The following is an 18,012-nucleotide window of genomic DNA, read 5'->3' on the forward strand; positions in this document are numbered from 1 at the left end:
TCTGTGTTCTGCCTTCATGAAGGACAGCTGCAGCTGTTTCCTTGTCTTTTATTTCATCATTGCTTCTATTGTACATGATACTTTGTGTTTAACATTATTTTCTGGGGTTTGCTGGGATTTAGTTGACAGAGAGGAGAAACTGTCTTCATAATGTGGAAAAGATCTGGAATTATGGTGACTGGGACCTTTCTTCATAATACCCTCCTAGTACTGACAATCCTGTATTAGAAAGAACACCACTTTTAGCGTACTGGGTCTGGTGGGGAAATGCTCTTTTGGTAGAGGAGATTTTTATAGATATTTACACCACTGCTTTCCAACTGAACTCATATTCTGGGGAAACTCTTGAAATATATCAGATTAAAAAATTTAAGTGCATGAACTTCACAGATTTTTTTCTGTATTTTTAAAACGTTTGCAAATCCACAAATGACTTGTTTCTTTAAATGAGGATTTTCTCTTCCAGACAATTCTGTCCTCCTATACCAGTGGTCCACAAACTGTTCACATCACACCTCCCAACCCCTGTCTGCACCCCTCTCCCACTGGGAGCTGTGGTCAGCAGCTGGGGCTGGGAACAGGGCCATGGCTCTGGGGGCGGGGAGAGATGACAGAGGTAAGGGGGCTGGGACCAGGGGCAGAGCCACAGCTAGGGCTGTGGCTGAGTGTGGAGCCACAGCCAGGCTGGGAGTCAGGCTGATGCTGTAGCCGCAATTGGAGCAGTGCTGGGGGCAGAGTGGTGCTGGGTGGTGCTCCCTCTCCCTGCCCCTGTGGGGCGTGGCTAAGACCCCATTGTGCCTTCACAAATATTCCTTCACACCCCCATAGGGGATGTCAAATGTCATAGTGAGCAGATGACTGTGACTGTATGAGCTCACTATGACAAGTCCATGGCCAACACTGTGTCATGAATACACAATTTTGACTTTCCTTGCAGGATGTAAAAGCTGGACTGAGAAGGGGAAGATTTTACATATACCTGTGTTTGTGAGTCCACATGTATAACCTTTTAGGCTTCCTTTTTCCATACAGTCAAATGTGCCATTAGAAGGAGGGATAGAGAATACAGGTCCATATGAATGGATCTTGCATGAATAATTCTATCACCCATGGTGTATATTAAACGTATTGTAGGCAGCACAGGTAGCAATGCTTATACTTAATGGTGTCCACCATTTCCCATTATAAGATCCTGGTTTCAATTGCTTATAACTTTGCCAAATTTAAACTATTTTGGCTGAAATTTTCCATGCCAGATGTTTGCCTCAAGCTTATTTTTTAAAAGCTTTAGCTAAAATGATTCAGCCATTTCCAAAAACACATTAGGGAAAATGTTATTTTCCCTATATTAAAAAAAATAAATATTATAACTCTTTTTTATTAAGAAGCTCTAGTGCTACTTCTTTTGGAGCAGGAACTTGAAATTTGTCTAGAACTAAGGAGCTAAGGCATGGGGTAAAAGGGTGTAGAGAACACTCCCCTGTAGAACCTGGAATTGAGCCCATCGTTCCTGAGTCTCAGCATTCCTTTGCTGTCAGCAAATAGCTGTGAAGCCCACAGACAAACTCTCCATTCACCTATAGTGGCAGGTAAACAAAGAATATAAGTCTTCTACTGTCATCATTTCCTCTGTAAGCTCTGGTAGAAAACTGTGGAAATAAAGATTCCAGCCCTTCTGATGACACAAGTGGGGAGGTCAATACAATTCTACATAATGGAATTTTTGTTTTCTAATTTTTTCAGTTTTTAAAAAATGTAGGAGATTACATCCGAAATAACTATGTTAAAAGAATGTTAAGTTGCAAAGTCAAGCACTCCAAAATTAGGAAACGTCAGAATTAAGGATACATGTGCAAACTCAATTACATGATCACATACTATTTTTTTATTTTCCCCCACAAGACTGCTGCTAGCTGACTAAGGCTGTGGGACTTTATAACTGCAGTGTAGATATTCCAGCTCAGGCTGCAGTATCAGCTCTGGGATCCTTCCACCTTACCAGGTCCTAGATTACATGAAAAAATCTTTATTCACATAAAATCACATTAAAAACCATTAACATGTTATAAAATTACTATATGTACACACAAAAAAAGAATAAAATGAAGCAAAATACATCTTAAGAGAACATTAAACATGGGTCTCTAAAACATCATCAAGTTCACTCAAAATACTGTTAACACACCAAATCAACCCCAAAGTGTCCAGGTTGCAAGTCAATATATAAAAAAGGTGTTATCAATCATCAGCTGGGCCACAATCAATGATCAGAAGAGCCCTAGCACATCACCCTGCTCTACCTTGGCCATTCTTTTGTGTTGAGATTTCAAAATGGCTAGTTTTTCCTCTCCCAGCAAAAAGTTAGCAGGCAGGAAAGCAGCTGAATGTGAGCACTGTATCTCACTTGGAGAACAAATTAGGGGCTTGGGGAAAGCCCAAAAAGAGGGATCGTTTGGGAGCAGTGTAGGAAAAAATAAAACACTGTGTCTGAAGCCAGACAGAAGGAGCACTGTGCAGACACCTCAGGGGTAATATAGTATTCAAAATGATTGGTTGTTATGATGCGATTCAGTACCCTCCACTGCAAGTCACTGGAGCACTTAGGAAGAGGATTGTAGAACATCCTCCAAACTGGGGTCATAGTCACCTGCAGACAGGCATCCTCCAGGTTCTAGCAGAGAGATGAGAGGGTGGCATAATGTTGCACCTTGACACACATACTATAGAGCTGCATCTTAGTCATGGTTGCAAAAGGAACATGCATCAGACCTTTCCAGGAGAACAATCTGCCTGATTGCACAAGGATGTCATCCACAGAAGGAGAGACAGCTAGTAAGAGAGTACAGGATTCCCCCTGAAAAGAACAGTCGCTGCTAAAACTTTCTGCAAATACTGAGCAGCCCACTGGGGGAGTGCCACCTGGAATTCAGAGACTTTGTTTCCAGTCTGCCTGGGGCTTCAGGTGATCAGGCTGAGGCCGCAGGATCTTTAGGGGAGATGAAGGAGCACACCAATTGACTAGTTTTGAAGCTTTATTAATCAAATAACAGGGGTGAGTGCTGGGTGCACCCCACGTCACTTGGAGGAAGGAAGAAAGCATTAGTGCCTGAGCCGTAACCCACTTTCATACTCTCACATGCACAACCCAAGGCTGGCCAAGCCTGGGTCTAACGTAAGAAGAAGAGGAAGAAGAGTAGACAAGTCCTGTGCACAGGCCACCTAGGGTCCGCTGTTTATCTCCAACTTGCTTCAGCTCTTGGGAGGGTTTTAAGCCCTGGGTTCTTCTGGGGGCGTTTTCAGCTAGGGACCTTTGCGCCCACCCCCCCTCGTGCTCTCGGTACCAGTCCAAACTGGTCTTCCGTGGCTCTCTTAGTTTCTCCAAAACACACCTGTTGTTTTCAACTCACTGGCCTTCACAGTCTGTCTAGTTCTGCAGGCTTGTCAGGTCTGTCTGGCTCAGTTCTCTTTTCTCACAAGCTTCTGGCTGTTTGGCAGAAGGGAGCTTGTTTGTGTGCATTGGCCTTGGGCTGCAGTGTCGTTCCTTATCTTCGAGCCTAGCTGGCTCGTCGAGTTAACCCGTTCCTTTCTCCCTTCCTCAGTCTCTTGTGACCTGCAAAGGAATCTTTCACTCCACACTCACACCTTCAACCCTTCCCAAGATCCTTTCCCATGTATATATATAAGCGTTAGCAATATACAATGCCATGGGGTCAATTTTTATTGTGACTATGACAACCTTATCCAAAAAACACACAGACTGGAGTTTGGTCTGAACAGCAAGAGCTGTCACCAATTTCCAGCTTGACCAACTAAGAACAATCAGGGGAACAGCTTGGTCAACTCAGCCTGAGTAAAGGCAGAAAACAGGCTTCTGGAGGAGAGAGCTTAAGCAGAAAAAGCGGGTTCAAAAGCAGCAGCTGTTTTAAGAGCCATAAACTGGAAAATGGCTTGTCCAGTTGTGCACTTTGCAGAAGTCACCAGGCATAAAAAAGGCCTTTTTAGAATGGAGGCAAATCTAGACTTCGCAATCAGTCAGATGCCAACAAACGTACATGAGAGTCATGCCCATCCTTTGAGCATAACATAGAAAGAGAAGCCCAGGGACTTTCAGGCCAGTGGGGATTCAGGGTATAGCAACTGCTGAGCAGACTACAGGCGAAAGGCTGCCACCCTGCTGACTAAATCAATGAGCCCCTTTCCTCTAATTTCAGGAACAGTTAACCAGGTGCAACCAGTGGTGACTGTTTTAAAAAACGGTTAATATGCCTCTAAATCCAGTTCAAAGGGCCCAGGGAAGGGTCTAGACACAGTAGCTGGTGCCACAACATTGAGGCCACAAGATAATTGGCAATCAAAACCTGTCCCTGAAAAGAAAGTCCAGGAAGGAGCCAGCATCACTTCTGCAGATGGTCTTGCACCTTCTCCTCAGCCCCTTTCCAGCTCCTTAATGTATATTGTACAGATCTGAAAAAGATCCACAACACTTTAATCCCAGAAGTGCCCCATTGCTGCTGTTGGATCAATGAAGGGGGATCACTACACTACCAAGAGCTGCGTAAGATCAAATTGCTCTTAGCCCTGTTAATGTGGGCAGAAGACGTTCATACCCAGACCTTAACTTATTTGAAGACTTATCATGTCCCTCCTCAGCTTTCTCTTCTGTAAACTAGTCATGTCCAGGTTTTTCATCCTTTTCCCCTTGGTCATTATGACTGTGGTTCTAGTGGGGAGCTAGCTATGGCCACTCAGTTATGGTGAACTGCAAAGAATGAGGCAGCCAGACCCTAAAAAGCTAGTTCATATTCCAATACTTAGATTCACCAAGCCAGCATAAACCAGTTTCCTTATTAACTTTTCTGATTACTGAGAAGTCCAAACAATATGGTTCCCTTAAAGTGATCCAGCCTCCATCCAGGCCTCCAACCACGTCAAATGTGATGAAAATTTCTATAAATCTTATTTCATCATATAAAAGAAAAGGTTCTACCAGTCCCAAAGGATCAGACACATTACCTCCCAGGTTAACGAATGGTTCCAATCTTACCCAAATACACGCTATAGTCAATTCTTATTAACTAAACTAAAATTCATTAAAAAACAAAAAAGTGAGAGTATGGTTAAAAGATCAGCATACATACAGACATGAGTTCAATTCATTTAGGTTCAGATTCATAGCAGAGATGGTGAGCTTTGTAGTTGCAAAGAGTTCTTTCAGAAATAGTTCATAATTCAGGGGTGGGCAAACTTTTTGACCTGAGGGCCACATATGGGTATGGAAGTTGTATGGTGGGCCATGAATGCTCACAAAACTGGAGGTTGGGGCGCAGAAGGGGGTGAGGGCTCTGGCTGGGGGTATGGGCTCTGGGGTTGGGCCAGAAATGAGGAGTTCAGGGTGCGGGAGGGGGCTCTGGGCTGGGGGTTGGAGGAGGGGTTAGGGCTCCAGCTGGGTGTGCGGGCTCTGGGGTAAGGCTGGGGATGAGGGGTTTGGGGTGCAGGAGGCTGTTCCAGGCTGGGACTGAGGGGTTCAGAGGGCAGGATGGGGATCAGGGCTGGAGCAGGGGAGTGGGTCACAGGAGGACATCAGGGGTGCAGGCTCCAGGCAGCGCTAATCTCGAGCGCCTAGAAGCAGCGCCATGTATCCCCTTCACTGCAGGAGCTGCAGAGCCGGCACTTGAGGCGGGGGCAGTGAGCAGAGCCCCCTGGTGCCCCTATGCATAGGAGCCGGAGGGGGGACATTCTGCTGCTTCCGGGGGCCACGGCACATGTGGAATGGGGCAAGCTCCTAACCCCGCTTCCCGGCAGGAGCTCAAAGGCCAGATTAAAAGGTCTGATGGGCTGGATGCGGCCCCCAAGCCATAGTTTGCCCACCCTGTCATAGTTTATAGTTCAGTGTCCAAATATCACAGTCAGGGCATACCAGCATAACTGGGTCCTCAATCTTGCGACTCAAACTTCCCCTGAAGAAGCTTAAGCAGATCTGAGATGACAGAATCAGGACCCAAGGATCTTTTATATAGTTTCATGTCCTCTTTGACAAGTTGGGATTTTCTCAGGGAACAAAAGATAAAATGGCTTTGAAAGAAGGCCATTACCAATACTTAACTATATGAATTAACATAAGACCATTTGCTTTTTCCTCCACCATTCACAGTACATTTCAAAGAGATGAATACTGAGATATCCTGGGTTTACAGTTCATTTAAATGATATCAGAATACAGCATAGCCAGGGACTGTTTGTTACATTGTTGATCCTACTCATACATATGTAAATACACAAAAACACAAACATTATCTCCCTCAGTGCCTTTCGGGAGTTATATATTTTGCAGAACATTTAACCCTTTCTAGCCGTATGTCACAATAATGTTTTCTAAACTTCTTGTCATGCTTGTTACCCTTCTCTGTAATCACTCCAATTTTTTTTTCATCTTTCTTAAAGTGTGGTGCCCAAAACCGGACACATTATTTCAGATGAGTCCTCACCAGTGCTAAACAGAGCAGATATCTTACATACCACACTTAATACATCTCAGAATGACATTGCTTTTTTTGCCACAGCATCACATTGACTCATGTTCAGTTTGTGATCACTTTCACCAGACTTGCCTTCCACCTTCAGAATCACAACCAGTTCCTCCCTGACAGTCAGAATCAAGTCTAAAATGGCTGTCCCCCCGGTTACTTCCACCATGTGAAACAAGAAATTGTCCCCAACGCATTCCAAGAACTATTGGACTTTTGTTTTGCCATATTACTTCTCTAACAGCTATCTGGGTAGTTAAAGTCCTACATTACTACCTCATCATATATTTTGGATATGTCTGTTGTTGTTTTTCTAGAAATGCCTCATCCATCTCTTCCTTCTGATTTGATGATCTGTAGTAGGTACCTGCCACAATATTGCCTCTGTTTCACTTCCCTTTTATCTTCAGCCAGAGACTTTCAGCTGGTCTGCCTGTCACCCCCATCTGGACGTCAGAACAAATTTATATGATCATGATGTTCAATGCACCACTTCATCGATTTTTTCCCTGCCTATCCTTGCTATACCAGTATTCTAGTCTGAGCTCTATCCCATCAAGTCTCTGTGGTGCCAATTACATCATATTTTAGCTTGTGTACTAGGACTTCCAGTTCTTCCTGTTTATTTCCTGTACTCCTCGCAAGTGTATGTAGACATCAAAGATGTTGAGCAGATTCCTTCACTGTTTTTTCTTGCTACTCCTATGATCCTATTGTAATTTTCCATATCGCCCCTTTTCCCTGCCCTCTGTCAAGGTTACCTTTTTTAATATTTATCTTTGGACTTTTGTCACGTGCCCCCTTTGTCAAAGTTAGACTCAGGACTCACAGTTTGTCAGACCACTCTGTTTTATTAGCACAGCGCTCTGCTAATACACCCAAATAATGTGAGCACCATACAAGACACACACTATCTTATTTATACAGATAAAAGGGGGGGAGCACTTAGCAGGATAACAAAGGAAGCAGAATCTGATAAGTTTACCTGGGCTAGCCATGCATATCTTATTTCCTTACTAACTAGTACCGATCTTCTGTGAATGTTTCGCCATTAGCACCCTTGTTTATGCCTAATGTTTCTTTTCCTGGCACCTGTATTTCAACATTTCTTATTTCTGCTTAAAGGTACATACAACATTTCTTTAATCCATTCTTATTTTTACAATATAATTCATTCTACTTTCACACCTTTGAACCTAGTTTAAAGCCCTCCTCACTAGGTTGGCGAGTTGGTGTCCCAAGATGCTGTTCCCCTTCATCAGGTGACACCATCTCTTGCCAGCTGTCCTCTCTCAGCATTTCATGGTCAACGAAACCAAAGTCTTCTTGTCAACAGCATTTGCACTACCATATGTTCATCTCCAAGATGTCTGTCCCTGCTTGAGTGCTTACCTTCAACCATCAAGATGGATGAGAATTCCATTTGCACTCCCAGCTCCTTCACCCTTCACTACTGATCTCCTCAGAGTCATACCCGGAAGTATCACTAGTGCCCACATGGGTGAGCAGCATGGGATAGTGGTCAGAGGGCCAGATGAGCCTTGGCAACCTTTTTGTAATGTCTTACATACATGCTCCAAGCAGGAAGCACACTTCCTGAGATGTCAGGTTCTTATCCGGGGTTATTTCAACCCAAAGCTCTTGGTAACTTTTATTCTGTGCGAGGTTGTGTCAGGAAATAAATCAGGAGAGACACGGCTGTCCGACTGATAGATGGCTGGCACAAACAGGACAACACGAGTGCTTTCACTTAAAGCTAAACTTTACTTAGTCTCAAGCACTTACACACATCCTTTCAGTTAGCGACAACCATCATCACTGTCTTTACTGTTTCAGGGAAGCACACCTCTTGGGTAGGTGCAATATCTGCTGCTCTTTCCTTAGCTGTACCCATGGGGCGTGAGAACTGTGGCTTAGAAACACCTAATGAAGAAGGTCACGAGGCTGTGGTTAGATCCAAACTGAGGGACTCTCCCTTCCCCGCCTCAGCTGTACATCTGCCTGAATCAGTATGGAGGATATCTTCTGTCACAAGGTCTGACTTTTATGTGAGAATTTATACCCAGAGACCCTCAATCACAGTCTCATCAGGAGAGCAGGGAATGCTCTCACAAGCTTAAAAGCAGGTCTCCCTCTAAGACTGCTTCGAAGGCCACTGATGCGACCCTGCCTAAACTAAGCAAGCCTGTTTCCTCAGTCCCTAAGGACATAGGACATTCTAAGTCCTAGGGCCATGACACAGAAGCCCATGAACCAGGAGTCTATCGGTACAGCACCCCATATCAACAACATCAGTTCCACTGGTATGATCCAAGCTGAAACATTGAGATCCTTTGGTTCCAGCAAGGGACATGCAACAATAATCTCAATCACTGATGGTACCGTCGCTGTCTCACGTACCACTAGCACCAACACGTTCCTTCCTCTGACCCTGTCAGCACAAGTAGATGAGATCTTGTATACTCCAGGGAGGACAGAGACACATACAACACCAGAAGACCTTTTTGCTGTTCCTGAGCCTCAGTTTCTCCCATCATCAGGACCTTCTCTCACTAGGAAGATCTTAGCTCCACCAGGAGATGTTGGCCATGACACAAGTCTATCTTCTCTTCCATTTACCAGCCTAGCTTTTCCTCCATCGGCACCATCAGTACCACTAATGGATCGAAGCCCAATTTTTTTCTTCCTTTGGAGAATCTCACCACCAGAGGAACCATCATCTCTTCTTCCAAGAAATTCTAGCTCAGACAGGTGATTCAGAATCTCCTAGTACCAACGTGCACCTTGGCATTTACCTTGGGATCAAGAGTGACTTACATACACACCCTCATAGTCCCTGCCTTGGGCACCTCCACAGCCCTCTCTTGCCCCAGCTTTCTGACCATACTGGGGATCATGGGACCCATATACAAGAGATGCAGAGCTTATACATTCTTCTAGGGAATCACTCCACTTTTCTCCTCTAAGGATACAGCCAGAGCTGGTTCCATCGGTACAAATAAGATCTCACAATGAAGCAGTCACCAGTGTCTCTGTCCTCTCGAGATGACTATAAACAGTTCCAAGAATTTTTGCACGGAGCAGCAGAAGAACTCCAGATCTCCCTAGAGCAGAGGTTCTTAAACTTCTTTGATCGTGCCCCCCTATTTGTCTGCAGTAGTTTACACCCCCCTTCCTCTTGCCACACTAGTACCTATATCAGTATAAGCAGTGGCAGTGGAGCTTCATTTGAATCAGTTTTGGCTTCTTTGTTTTCCAGTTGAGTAGGGTTTTTTTTTCTGTTTCATGAATGAGCCAACAATCAATTATAATAAGAGCAAAAGCAAAACTGTGATTGTGTTTCACGCTTACAATTAAATGTGCATACTGTGTCATAGAAAATGGATTAACATATAGATGGTAACGTGAGAATGGCCATACTGTGTCAGACCAATGGTCCATTTAGCCCAATATCCTGTCTTCCAACAGTGGCCAATGCCAGGTGCTTCAGAGGGAATGAACAGAAAGGTAATCATCAAGTGATCCATTCTTTGTCACCCATTCCCAACTTCTAGCAAACAGAGGTTAGGGACACTTGAGAGCATAGTTTGCATCCCTGCCCATCTTGGCTTATAGTCCATTGATAGACCTATCCTCCCTGAACGTATCTAGTTCTTTTTTGAACCCTGTTATTGTTTTGGGCTTCACAACATTCTCTGGCAAAGAGTTCCACACGTCTGTCTGTGTTGTGTGAAGAAATACTTCCTTTTGTTTGTTTTAAACCTTCTGCCTACTAATTTCATTTGGTGACCCTTAGTTCTTGTGTTATGAGAAGGAGTAAATAACACTTCTTTATTTACTTTCTCCACACCAGTCAGGATTTTATAGACCTCTATCATATTCCCCTTTAGTGATCTCTTTTCCATGCTGAAACAACTTTGTATAATGCTATGCAAGCTTAACAGTCAAAATGCAAAGCACCATCTGAGGACCTGATACGTCTGGAAAAGCAGCAAAGAGTCCTGTGGCACCTTATAGACTAACAGATGTATTGGACCATGGATGAATCAACTTTGCTAGTTATTCATTGCTGTGGGTAAAATGTGTGCAGAAAGCTTTTTCCTAAAGTTTCTCATGCTGCCCTCCCCCGAATACATTCCATGCACCCTAGTTTGAGAACCTCTGCTCTAGAGGTGGTCCAGGGCCCTCAACACAAACTCCTGAATATACTGCAAACTACCGGATCCAGTCAAATAGCACTTCTAGTTAATGATGTTATTCTGCAACCTGTTAGACAGTCTGGCATACATAAGGCACATGTGCACCTACCCCCTCAAAGAGGGCAGAAAAACATTGTTTTGTCCCAGCCCAGGAGAAGGAATTTCTTTTTACCCATTCCAGACCTAGCTTTCTGTCATAAAGGCTGCCATGGAGAGATCTACAGAACAACATCCAAAATCTATTCCTTCTGACAGGGAGGCTAAATGTATAGGCTTATTGGGAAGGAAGATCTTCACATCCACTAGACTTCAGTTCAGAATAGCAAACTATCAAGGGCTGTTGGCTAAGTATGACTATCTGAACTATTCCAAGTTCATAGACTTTGTAGATAAGGTGCTACAGCAAGACAGAACTCAGTTCCAAGCTTTATTGAAGAAGGTAAGCTGGTTGTCAGAACCTCATTTCAATCAGCTGTTAATTGAAGCAGACACCTCATCAAGGTCAGTGGTAACAGCCATTGTAATGTACCATGAGTCAGTGGCTACAGGCTTTGGGATTTCCCAGGGAGGTGCAAAACACCATAGAGAACTTGCCCTTTGATGAAGTCCACCTTTCCAGTGAGAAGACAGATGAGGTGGGGTGGAAGTAACCAGGGCACAGCCATTTTAAACTTTATTCTGACTATCAGGGAGGAACTGGTTGTGACTCTGAAGGTGGAAGGCAAGCCTGGTGAAAGTGATCCCAACCTGAACATGAGTCAATGTGATGCGGTGGCAAAAAAAGCAAATGTCATTCTCAGGCAGGAAGGTTTTTAAGAACAGGTTAGACAAACACCTGTCAGAAATGGTAGTAGTACAGGGGATGGGGCTATGTGACCTCTCAAGGTCCATTCCAGTCCTGCACTTCTAAGATTCTGTGTAAATACAAAAAATCTGGTTTAAATTTAAAAAAACACACCTTTTAAAATATTGTTTCCACCACAGTGATGATTTTTGTGTGCATAAAAATAATGATTAAATTGTAGTGTTAACGTTTCTTTTCAGCCATATCAAACAGAGCTCTTGAATTACCAGTAGATTTAAAAATAACATTGCTTAGCTATTTTTCTTCCCCTAACTTGTCTTTCAAAGAAGTTAGAAATGAAAAAAAATTGGTCGGTCTCCTAAACCATTCTCCTGTCAATGAAGAATTATGTCATGGTTTCCATCTTGTAGGGGTGCAAGCATCCAAGCTGGTAGAGGTGTGTCCGTATCCGAATGCGGGTTCGGTGAAGTTTCTTTTAATCGAGTGAGGAAAAACCAAGGCCAAGCAGACTGACAATTTAAACACCACGTGGCCGTTTATTAACAGGGAGAAAATCACAACTTGGGCTGGGGAGGAGCACTTCTATCAACTAACAGTACCGTTAGACACGATTTAAACCAAGCTATTTACATGCAATAACACATAACCAAATACTTTACAATTAACTGCTCTTGTAAAAGATAAACGAATACACCAAATTAAATGAACTGTGTGCGCACTTAACCAAAAATCATTATCAAAGACACCAAATTAACTCAATAGCAGTTCTTATAACAGCTCAATCCTTAGATTTCATATATACATAACTTTACAATAGGCAGCAGTATATGCAGTTGTATACCAAATAAAAGGGGAAGAAGAGAGGAAAGGCTAGGCAAAGCACAGACGGTTAGAGGGTAAGTACCGTATTCCAGGCGCAGCTGACCAGCAGAACAGACACCAGAAGCATACCGAATTCATGGAAAAATACCATTGAAAAAATAAGCAATCCGTAGAAAATACCGTGGAAAATAATAAACAACACGACACAAGCCGGCTATATCCGGAGGAGACCCCTGGCTGAAGGGTTGATCAGGTCCTTGAGTCAGTTCGCGGATACTCCTACAGATCTTGGCCCGAGGCATGGTTTTATTCCAGGGACTGTTTTACACCTGGCAAAATTTGATTGGTCCCTAGCTCCCCCACCCTCCAGGTTCCGAGCTGTTGCCCCCTACGTGGGCAGATTTTGCACACGGCACACTAGAAGCTACTAGAAGCTGCACTCAGCACACTAGCATAGTTTTGCACACAACCCTAATCCGACCCTTTGAACTGCATTACGATTGGTCAGATTGGGCCCCTTTGCACAAGGCACGCTGGTGTTATGCACACAGCAGCATAACCACGCGACCCCGGGTTGCTAGGCAAAGAGCAGGAGAGCTGCACACCGACACTAGCCTAACCCCTAGGTGACCAGGGTAAAGAGCGGGAACCTGCACACGCGCCCTCTAAGGTTGCACACCGCACTACGGTGCCTTGGCGCACGGTCCCAGTGTGACCCCTAGATGACCGGCAATGGCCATCCAGTGCTATGTTAGGCCAGAGGCCTTCGGGCTGCGACAAGGTGCAGGCAGGGACTTTGTACTGGGGTGGAGGGGAAATTGGCCCACACTTCCTCCCAGCACCACATGGACTCAGAACTGTGCAAGGACACAGCCACACACACACACACACACACACACCACACCACACACCACACACACACACACACACACACACTCTCTCTCTCTCTCTCTCTCTCTCTCTCTCTCTCTCTCTCTCTCTCTCTCTCTTTCAGGGGGCCCTTGGACTCAGGCAGAGTCTCCACCGACCATGTGCATTAAAAAGAGGCAGCCAGAGTCTGCAGCCAGTATGGGCAAGAATAGCCACAAATCTACCATTGGTTTGGAGAACATTGTGTTGTTTTGACTGGACTTTCTCTGCCCTGTGCTAATTGGCTGTTTGATCCAACCTTACCTCACCATCCTTTTATCTCATCTTCATTTCACACCTGTCTACCTTACCCTCTTCATACCTGCCCTGTCCCCATCATCTTTTCTCCTTCCATTTAGCTGATCCCCTCCTAACTAAACTTTCTCCTTAAAAAAAGCCATGGAACTAACATGACATTTGCCACCATCACATTGTTCACTTCATGTATTCTAAACATTTCCCCAACCTGTGTCTGCCTTGTCTGTTTAGATTGCAAGCTTTTTGAGGCAGAGAGTGTCTTTTTGTTCTGTTACTACAGCACCTAGCACAATGAGATCCTAGTCCATGATGAGGGCTCCTTTTGCATGGAAGGATGAGATTTTTATCAGCAAATGTCAGTTAACATTGATTTTACCATAGACAAACAAACCAATAAAAATATTTCCATTGGTGATAATTGAAATTCACGGTTGCATAATTTCACTGAAGCAACTACAAGTAAGGCTGCAAGTCTGTCATGGAAGTCATGGATTCTGGGACTTCTGCAGCATCTGGTGTGGCTGGCCTGGGGGCCATCTGAGCAGCTCGGGTGGCCCCCGGACCAGCTGCATTGACCACTGCTGGGGCAGTCTTGGGCCATCACGCGCCTCCCCCCTCCAGCAGCAGCAGGAGTTTGGGTGCAGGAGAGGACTCAAGGCTGAGGCAGGGGGTTGGGCTTGTGGTGTGGGATGGGGTGAGGACTCTGTTTGGCGCTTACCTCACGGGGGCTCCCTGGAAGCAGCAACATGCCCCTCCCTCAGCTCCTAGGCAGAGGCGTGGCAGGTGGGTCTGCGTGCTGCCTCCGCCTGCAGGCTCTGCCCCCCACAGCTCCCGTTGGCTGCAGTTCCCAGCTAATGGGAGCTGTGGAGCAGGTGCTCAGTGAAGGGGCAGAGTGTGGAGCCCCTCTGGCAGCACCTCCAAGTCTGCGTAGGGGACATGCCAGCAGCTTCTGGGAGCCGCACAGAGCTGGATAGGGAGCCTGGCTGCCCCACCAGCCCTCGTCTCCCCTTCACCAGTAGCAGCAAGGGTCCCAGGCTGCACGTCATCGCCCGTCCCACTCCCAGCACCCATGGTGTCCCTGGGCCACCCCCTGCCCCAGAGCACCCAAGTTTTAGTCAGGGTATATAGTACAAGTCATGGACAGGTCACAAGTCATGAATTTTTGTTTACGGCCTGTGACCTGTCTATAACTTTTACTAAAAATTCCCCTGACTAAAATGTAGACTAGTACTTACATCGAAAAGTAATGTTAGGAAAGTTTTTAGTTAATTTTAGTTTCTTAAAGTCTTATCCTTTTATGTAGTGTAACCTCTGCTTGAAGTGAGAGGGTGGCTCACCTTCATTTTCAGCTCCTTTTACAGACATTCAGGTTTCTATGTATTTATTTATTAATTGTTTTTCTGGAGTCTGTTCACAACTCTTAAATTAGAAATATATTAAAAATTCTAAAATCTACCAGTATGAATTTTTCATTTAAATTTCTCTTTACACAGATTCCAAGCCACAGATTTTTTTCACAAAAATAAAATCCAAGACCTTCTATCCAATCATAGCAAAGGACCTCACAGAATCATCCTTTAGTCTCAACTCCTCACAACATGCTTGCAAGAAAAGATGGACTGGGCAGTATGTCCAGAAGGTTAACAAATCTGCTCTTTGGAGGGCCAAGATGGAATGTGTATTCTAGAGTCAAGGAACTGTCATGTGGAAAGCTCTGCTAGTAGCTCCTCTTGTTCAAATAGAGGGAACTCCAACTTGAGCACCTCAGCTGATTTAGACTGTGACATTTTAGCCCTCAGAGAGATGACCCTTCCAGTGACCAGGTCCTGAACTGCGGACGAAGTTGAGCCTTGTGGTATCCTGCAGGAGAGAGCTATTGAGGTGGCAGAACAATTGCGCAAAACCTCTCTTCTGGAAAAGAATGAAGGGAACCTCCCAAGCGACCCCATACATTCTCACTAGTGACAGCAAGTATCCCAGAAATTACCTTGCCATTGGTATCAAAGGCAGCTGACAGATCTAATAAAGTCAGTAAATGTTTTCTCTTCAACCACTGTGAGATCATCAGTCAGCACAAATGAATACAGTGAAAGGGATGGGCACCTGTAAAAGCAGCTGGAAACGAGGTTGCAAATATGACCAGTCAGTTCAGTGGTTCCATTTGGGAACTGCTGCCTGTATAATAAATTTTCAACTGCTTTTGTGTTAAGATTTGCTGTAAAGGTCTCTAGGATCTACCACTTCCTGGAAGAGACTATTTCACAATGTAAATCTTATTCCTCAATTTTTTACTAATATTTTTACTACATTTTCCTTTTCCCTGTACCACACATCCTGAGTTTTAAAATATAGGATAATGCTTTTGGGGGACAAAGATGGAGGAAAAGTTGAGGGCAAAGAGAAGGAATAGAAGGTTTGAAGAATAGAAACTTAATTTCCTAAAAATAGAAAACTTTTTAAAGAGAACCTGAGGCAGATTAGAATGTCAAAGTTGTTAATTAAATTCATTATTAGGATTTCTTAAGGGTTCTGTTCTACTATCAGTGTCCATGTGCAACTCTTACTTACATTAAAAGACAAGTTAAATGCATTTTTAACAAATCCATTCCTTCATTTCTTGTAAACCTTAAATGATCGAAAGAGAACATTTAAGAAAATTAATCTACTTTTCATTATTTTACTTTTTGCATTGATGTCTCAGTACTTTGACTATAGATATTGCAATGGGAGAGTTACTTATTTAAAATATTTCTATTAGAATATTTTTTAAAATCATGGTCAGACCCCTAACCATTTGGGGTTCGTACACAGCTTTATTGAGGGGAGATTATCCTGTAACTGTGTTCTGCAGGATTTCTTGGAACTTCCTCTGAAACATCTGGTCCTGGCCACTGGTCTTGCTGGATAAGATGGACCACTAACATGATCTAGTATGGCAATTCCTGTGTTCCAAATAGATAATATTTAGGTTATGTGTTGTGATTTTGTCAGTAGACTTCAGAAGAACAGAAATGCAAATATAATTATTTCAGTTTTACAGATAGGAAAACTGTGGCACAGACAGGTAAAGTGACATGCACAAAATCACACAGCATGTGAGTGGCAGAGATGGCAATAGAATTTTGGTCTCTTGACTCTCAGTCCAGGTTTGTATTCATTGGACCACACAAGCATCCTTGTGTTTTTATTTTTTAAACCAATATCTGTGGGCCAAATTTGACCAGATAATTTCCTTTTAAATAGAGTTCTGTGCACATGGATGGACGGTCAGACCCTTTAAATCCTAAAACTGAGTGTTTAAAAAAAAAAGTAGTCATGATGTACTGAAATTTTTGGCTTGGACAGCTTTTGCTTAAAAATAAATTGTGGGTAGTTCATACCATATTTCTATCTCCTGACGTTACACAACTGTGAAGCTGTTTTGTTTTAGTTGATTGTAGGCTTGGTCTTCTCATACATAAATATGTATTACATATTTATCAGCTTTGAGGGCATTAATGATTAAAATATTGCCTGAAGTATAGAAAACTTGGAAATTATCAGAATGTCTGAATCTAATATTATCATGTCCAGATATCTGGTGGTTATGACATCTTGTTGAAGACATTTTGTTCCCCACAGTACATACAGTCCTGGAGTTAAAAATCTTAAATCCAGCTTCATGTATATGTTCTATTAGGGTCAGTTTGTTCAAATGTACTGCATCAGGATATCATCACAACAAAATGTCCATAAATAGGTCAGAGAGACAGTGGACCCAAGTTACCATAGAGATCAAAGGTGACAGAAACAGGATCTTGTTAGCGACCAGTAATGGCCAATTTGAATGTAGCAGATCAAGACTTGAGTGGGAAGATATACAGGGAGAGCTGTAGGAGAAAGAGGGATACCATCTTTTTCCGTCCTGATTATATTTCTTAAATATGCAGCTCTGTTTCTGTACATGATAGCATTTAAAATAAACGTATATAAATCGTAAAAATTTTCAAGCAAAATTAGGAGATGGAGAAATAAAAAATGACAAAAGAAAATATTAAACACCTAACATATTATCCATATAAAATATAGAGTATCTGAGACTAATGTGAGGAGCTCAGCAGCTGGATAGTGATTTATTTTCTGCTATGAAGCTTATCCCCTAATAAACTGCTTTATTTCTGTTCATTTGTTTGCAAACTGAAGCCACCCACTGCATCATATATCCAGCTACAGAGCCAGAAGTTGGTGCATTCCCAGCTAGCAGAGTCTATCTTGGAATCAGAAGGCTAAATTAAAAATATGACTCTAAAATGGAATATATTTGGAAGCTTTGCTCCCTTAAATCCTAACCTTCTGTTGACTGACGTTATATGATCCAGAAGCAGATGCTGCTGCAGCTATTTGTTGATTTAGTTGCTATGGTGACATGATACATTCGTGTACAGCAGGAAGCTCACTGTACATTGGCTAATTTGATAGGAAGCAAGGCTTGAGGTAGGTATTGCTGACTATACTG

The 18,012-nt window shown here is 43.4% G+C and overlaps 1 protein-coding gene and 1 long non-coding RNA gene across 6 annotated transcripts in view; one reads left to right on the forward strand and one right to left on the reverse strand.

Annotated features, from left to right (window-relative positions):
• The window catches only part of FNDC3A (fibronectin type III domain containing 3A), a 199,454-nt gene that overhangs the window by 42,223 nt on the left and 139,219 nt on the right, over positions 1–18,012 (forward strand). The window contains exon 1 of one of the 5 annotated variants that reach the window (XM_032785408.2): positions 15,458–15,544. The exons of the other annotated variants lie outside the window; for them this stretch is intronic. The gene's annotated coding sequence lies outside the window, so the exon portion shown is untranslated. Of the gene's footprint in view, positions 1–15,457; positions 15,545–18,012 lie in introns of those variants that run through there. 5 annotated transcript variants of the gene reach the window in all.
• Positions 5,782–17,903, reverse strand: LOC142046100 (uncharacterized). The gene is made up of 3 exons (XR_012655023.1): positions 17,847–17,903; positions 15,505–15,632; positions 5,782–6,048 (listed from the first exon to the last, which is right to left on the reverse strand). It is a non-coding gene; the product is annotated as an uncharacterized LOC142046100 (long non-coding RNA).

Source organism: Chelonoidis abingdonii, chromosome 1, assembly GCF_003597395.2.
Source record: "Chelonoidis abingdonii isolate Lonesome George chromosome 1, CheloAbing_2.0, whole genome shotgun sequence".
NCBI classification, from domain to species: domain Eukaryota; kingdom Metazoa; phylum Chordata; order Testudines; family Testudinidae; genus Chelonoidis; species Chelonoidis abingdonii.